This window comes from Carassius gibelio, chromosome A16 (genome assembly GCF_023724105.1).
Source record: "Carassius gibelio isolate Cgi1373 ecotype wild population from Czech Republic chromosome A16, carGib1.2-hapl.c, whole genome shotgun sequence".
In the NCBI taxonomy this organism is placed as follows: domain Eukaryota; kingdom Metazoa; phylum Chordata; class Actinopteri; order Cypriniformes; family Cyprinidae; genus Carassius; species Carassius gibelio.
This window is the reverse complement of record NC_068386.1, coordinates 4,561,849-4,567,986: the sequence shown is the minus strand read 5'-3', so window position 1 is coordinate 4,567,986 and position 6,138 is coordinate 4,561,849. Positions and strand designations below refer to the sequence as shown.

The following is a 6,138-nucleotide window of genomic DNA, read 5'->3' as shown; positions in this document are numbered from 1 at the left end:
CTGTAAACTGGTAATGCATACCTCGAATCAGTGTTATATTAAAACTAGAAACATACTTATTTATTAAATAAAAATAAAAAAAATTCTTGTTTCAGCTAGTTGCCAATAAAACATTTCTTATTTTAATTTAGTGCAACAACTTGATGTGCTAAAATAACTAAAACTAAAATGTATGTAAACAAATAAAAACTAGCCTACATAGATTTAAAAAAAGGCCTACAATAACAAAATAACAAAATTACTAGAACTATGTAAAATTAAAACATAAAATTAAAAATAATTAAAAACAAACTAATAAATTACTTTTTTTTTTTTTTTGGACAAATGCATGAATGTAAATAAATTGAACTGTATTATCATATGTTTTGTAGGATTTACATAATTTATGAATTACATTATTTGGTGGCCAAGACTATGGTTTGATATTTCTGATCATTGACTTATAGCCTATTCTGCTTTTTGTGATAACCAGATAATATAAATAAATACAGATAATACAGGTACTAGAGATTGTTTATACGAGGTCACTTTAATTGTAAAGACTGCTACCCTGGAGAACCCTGGGTTTGTAAAAAGTAAGAGGATATGGCCAAAGTCATATCACCCTGAAGCCCAAGACTTGTTACCTACTGAAGCTAAGCAGGCTTGGGCCTGTTAATACATGTATGGGAGACCTCCAGGGAAAACTAGGTTGCTGCTGGAAGATTTGTTAGTGAGTCCAGCAGTGGATGTTCACCCTCTGGTCTGTGTGGGTCCTAATGTCCTAGTATAGTATACACTATACTGTAAAAAGGACGTCCTTCAGATGAGACGTTAAACTGAGGTCCTTACTCTCTGTGGTCATTAACAATTCCAGCATGGCACTTCTTGAAAAGAGTAGATTAGGGGTCTATCTGCAGTATCCTGGCTAAATTCTCTGGCCCTAGTCAATCATAGTATCCTATAATAACCCCCATCTATTGAACTGGCGAACGCCCACATGGAGGGGAAAACAAAGCTTTCGTCCAATGAACTCCAGATATTTGTATGAGGTTTAGTTGTAATGTGTTAAGACAGTGATATTTAAGTATACACCTTATCGATGAGGCCTACTCTGTAGGAGAATATAAATGCAATGCATAAAGTTTAATATGAAATGTTTTCCCATATAACAACATTATAAGGAAAACTCTTAACCAGCGCATTGCATTCATATTACAGCCTCGTTTGCTTGTCTGCATTAAGCACACATCATCAATAAGGTGTGTACTAAATTAGATTTTTTTATTATAACTGTTTTCCACATGAAACATTTTAGAATGCAGGCTACTGCTGTTTTTAGCGATGGGTGCTTTAGGCTATATGGATTGCTAATGGCCAAAACTTGCATTTTGTTCAGACATCTCTGTTTTTCTTTTTCTTTTGAGAGGTGATCTAAATATTTTTGGGATTGGAATTTGTGCACACTGGTGGAGGTGAGGAGCGATCCTATGATATGATTGTAAAGTGCTTTTGGGTCTGCAGCAATACACAAAAAAGCACTAAATAAATGTTTCATTCATTCTTTTATTCAATAAGAAGATGTTGATGATGAAGAAGAATGTAATGTAATTTAATGTAATGTAAATGTAAATGAAGAAGAATATAAAACCAGATGAAAATTAATATGTTAGTATATTATGGCAAAAACAGACAAAAGTTGGATAAAATAAGACATAATTTCTGTTATTGATTAATCCAGGCTTTAAGTAGCCTAATATAAAGACAAGCAGAAAAAAAAACTGCATTTACTTTAACAGTTAAAGCTTCCATTGTTTTTAAAAAAAAGATTATAAGCAAAAGCATGTCTTGTAATTATGTATAAACAATGATATGGTGAGGAGTCAATTACACTAAACACACTGAATCTTCCCTCTCTTGTCCTCCAGATGGAGCTCCTCATACATAGAGTAAAGAAATCATATAAACAAAATACCTTAAGCAACATTAGCATTTAAAAGCATCCTGTCCTACCATGAGATTGCTTACAATTATAGTCAGCCATAAAGTGAAGTAAGAAAAAGAATGACGTAGATTACAAAAATTAGACAGAAGATCAGGCCAACAGCAACATTGACATGGTTGAGGATGCGTGCCATTCTGGAGTTTCTGCTTGCTATGTGCTGGTGTCCAAACATGTTAGCATCTCGAGTCTGTAAAATAAGTTAAATATAATAGTGTCACAATGTTTTTCTGTGTATAGCACCTTTCTTAAATAACATATTGCACATAAAAATAAAATCAAAACGCTTCACAGAATACAAAATCATTAAGAAAACTACACAAAAAGCAACACTTACAGTGTAAAACAATCGATTTTTATGATTGGCTGTAACAAAATCACGAAATATGTATCTTTTGGTAAGAGTCCATAAACTTCAGTCATAAGCATTTGCACTAGTTCTTGGAATCTTCAGATCTGCTGCTACCTGTAGTACTGTGGTCTAAACTAGATTAACTGGTCTGGCATGACCTATTTTTATGATGGTTTAGAGAAAAGTAAGATAATAAATATAATTACACAAAGTTGGAAAACCAAAGTTTTTGCTCAATTTTGAGACTTTGGGCTACTTTGCTGATATTACTAATATTCTGTTATTACATTTTTTTTTCTCACAGACCAAACCAGGAAGTTTATATTCTGAAAGATGTTACAGAGAGATTTTCCTTATATTTTTTTTTCTTGCTGTTGACAGTATTTTTTGATTTATGGAGTGATTACAAAAGAAATTAAATCCCTTCTGAGTAAAAAACAAACAAACAAACAACAACAAAAAAAGATTCATGAGGGTTCTGTGTGAGAGATATCGAAACTGTGGAACATATGTTCTTCCAGTTTGAACTTGTACAGGAATTTTGGCTTGAATCTCAAAACTGGCTTAATTCCAAACATACACCGCTTGGCTGTGGTCTCAGGTATTGTTGAAGGATAAAACCTTAGACTTTTTGATAAATAACTTAAAGGGGTCATGAACTGAGAATTCAAATTCCCTTGATATTTTGACATACAAGAGGTCATAAAAAAACCCTCAGAACTCAAAACTTTGTTGTTAGTCTAAAAACTGCTTATACTGAATACAATCTGCCAAAACAACAGCTTGTGGAATGTATCACTTTATGACATAATAGTGTGGCTAAACCCCGCCTCCACAAAAGATGATCAACGCCTGCTTCAACACCACTGCCTGTTTAGCCCCGCCCACTGACTCATGCAGAGTGTAAATAATGAGAGAGGCAAACCAATCAATAAAGATGTTCAGAAGAAAACTAGACGCTGTGCAGTGCAGTGCCAATATGTGGAAAACACAGTCTTTGTATTGCATTCTTTCTGATCCCAACATTAGGAAAAAGTGGATGAGCTTTATTTTTTTAATAAAGATCCAGACCTCATCAGTGAGAACTTGGTCCTTTGTTCATTTCATTTTTACAGCGGACTCGTTTTCAAACAAGGCACAATTAAACGTAGGATTCTCAGAAAGACTGAAACTAAAAGACGATGCTTTGGAGACTATTTTGAAAATGACGGTAATGTGGCACCACACAAGTGTGAGGAACTGTTTTTATTATGTGCTCACTATTGCTTTGTCTGTTATTAGGGGAAGTCGTGGCCTAATGGTTAGAGGGTTGGACTCCCAATCGAAGGGTTGTGAGTTCTAGTCTTGGGATGGACGGAATTGTGGGTGGGGGAGTGCATGTACAGTTCTCTCTCCACCTTCAATACCACGACTTAGGTGCCTTTGAGCAAGGCATCGAACCCCCAACTGCTCCCTGGGCGCCGCAGCATAAATGGCTGCCCACTGCTCCAGGTGTGTGCTCACTGTGTGTGTGTGTGTATGTGTGTGTGTTCACTGCTCTGTGTGTGTGCATTTCGGATGGGTTAAATGCAGAGCACAAATTCTGAGTATGGGTCACCATACTTGGCTGAATGTCACTTCACTTATTACAGATCATTTGATATGTACTGAGTATTTATGAATTTTAAATCTGAATCACAACAGCGTACATCTATGAAGAAAGTAGGCTGTCAAATATGCAACATTAGCCAATCAGAGAAGTGGGTGTTTACTTCTGAGTTAATCTGCAACGCCTGTTCAAAACAGAGGGGCTCAAAACATCAGGGCCATCCCAAGCTAAATTAGTCTATTTTAAATTATTTTTTTGTTTTTAAAGGCTTTAAAAGGGCTCTTGTCTAGTATATATTTTTCATTAGATCAGACAACATTTTAAGCTGACATGCGGTCATGTTACAATATAACCCAACAGTTGTTACAATGTTCCCCACCGATGGGGCTTTATCACTTTCACTATCAGTCTTTTGGGGGTAAAAAAAAAAAAAGACAAGACAAGACAAGAAAAAATACACTTATTATGAAACAAGACCACATATTTGTAATAGACAGGTGTGAAATGTATGTGGATAAAAAAAATATGTGTTAGGTTGTGCCCCACTCTCTGCTACGTTGAAGGTTTGCACTTGAATTTTGTTCATAAAATCCCCCTTGGGAAATATCTGTTGACTGAATGGCATCAAATCATTCTCACACTGTCCCGTCCTATATCCTGTCACAAAATATTATGTTTCTCTCTGAAAAACAACTTGGTAGAAGTATTTTGCAGGTGTTTTTATATAACCACAGAGAATAGCTGAGTTTAACAGTGAAAACTAGCAAGAGCTGTAGGATGACAGCAGGAGCAGCTAGGGTATTTTTTGTTTTGAAAGAAGCTCTGTAATGCATGTATTAAAGTTTTCTTTTTTTTGTTGTACTAAGAGGACCTGTGATAAATTAAGTTTTTGTTCTGTGGGACCACACATCTTTCTCTGTGATAGAAAGTAAAAGTAAGCTAAAAAACAGGAACAAAAATTGAAAACTGAGGAACACAAATCTACCGACAGACACCTTTCATATTTTACATGTTGCAAAAAATCTGAGCATGTCGGTCTTGTGAAAAAATGAAACTGAAAAATAAGACTTTGAAACAATGTAACAATATCAACAATGATTCATGTCATAAATAAAGCTTGATGCAGGCTGGAAATTAAAAAGATTAATTTCTGAAGATTAGAGTAATTCTTTACAAATACTGAAATACGAACCTTGGTAAATATTTCAGTACAGCCATGGCTTCATTATTTGGACTTTCACTATCGTCTGTTTCAGTTCCTATTATTAAGTGAAACATGCCATTCAAAAGGTACATCTTTGCCTATAAATGGTGCATATTAGTACCTTGAAGTTACGAAACATAAATTTTATATGAAGAGTTTGGTTAGCTTCCGGTTTCATTTGGGTCCTATATTTGGCGGTACAAAACAGTTCGCTTTGCTGCTTGATATTGAAAATTGATGTGTGATATCATATGATTTTAATCTGTTATCTTAATTAGGAACACACTAGTTTGTACTGCAAACAGTTTTACTGTGTACTGCACGTTGTTATTCTCCTCATTATTTACCTATGGTCGGTTAATGGAACGGAAGTCTCACCCATAGGCTTACTTCCGCATTGAGGAAAAAGGTGGATAAGACAGGTACAGTACATGAACTAATACTTACTGTGATGGAGTAAACAAGAGCAGCCGATCCCAGAGGTAAACAGCAGCACAACATGGTAAAGATGGAGTAGCACAGGTAATCTGGCAGTGGATTGGCCAGTGGAGTGAACACTTCAACAGTAGGCTGCACAGTGACCATATGCTGCCCCAGATATGAGCCCTGAGTGCACAGACCAGACGCCAACGGAGCTCCGCATTGCTGTGAAGCGATGTAAGAGGGAGGGAATCCAACCTCGGAGTACTCTGGAGGGTCCTGTTGCAGTGGAAGCAAATGGTACCGTGATTCTGAATTCCGGTCTGTTGGAAACTTTCTTGAATCCATGTTTCTCGTGACTGCAATGAGCTTTTCTGCACTACTGATCCGAGTCTGTCTCTGGTGTGTACTCAATAGTCAGTGATTTATCTGTTGCTTAACACATTCCTCTTAAGGTGACTGGTAGGTTGGGTTGCTCTGTAAGGGGAGGAGTGATAAGATTTTAGCATAGATTGAATTTACTGTAACTTCTCCAGGTTGACTGCAGGTGCCACCTGGTGGAATCAACATGTAACCTGATGAGCTCAGGAAAA

The 6,138-nt window shown here is 36.1% G+C and overlaps 1 long non-coding RNA gene across 1 annotated transcript; it reads right to left on the bottom strand.

The window, feature by feature from the left end:
• Positions 1-1,527: 1,527 nt before the first annotated feature.
• LOC128031006 (uncharacterized) lies at positions 1,528-6,138 on the bottom strand. Its single transcript, XR_008188025.1, has 2 exons — positions 5,573-6,138; positions 1,528-2,171 (listed from the first exon to the last, which is right to left on the bottom strand). It is a non-coding gene; the product is annotated as an uncharacterized LOC128031006 (long non-coding RNA).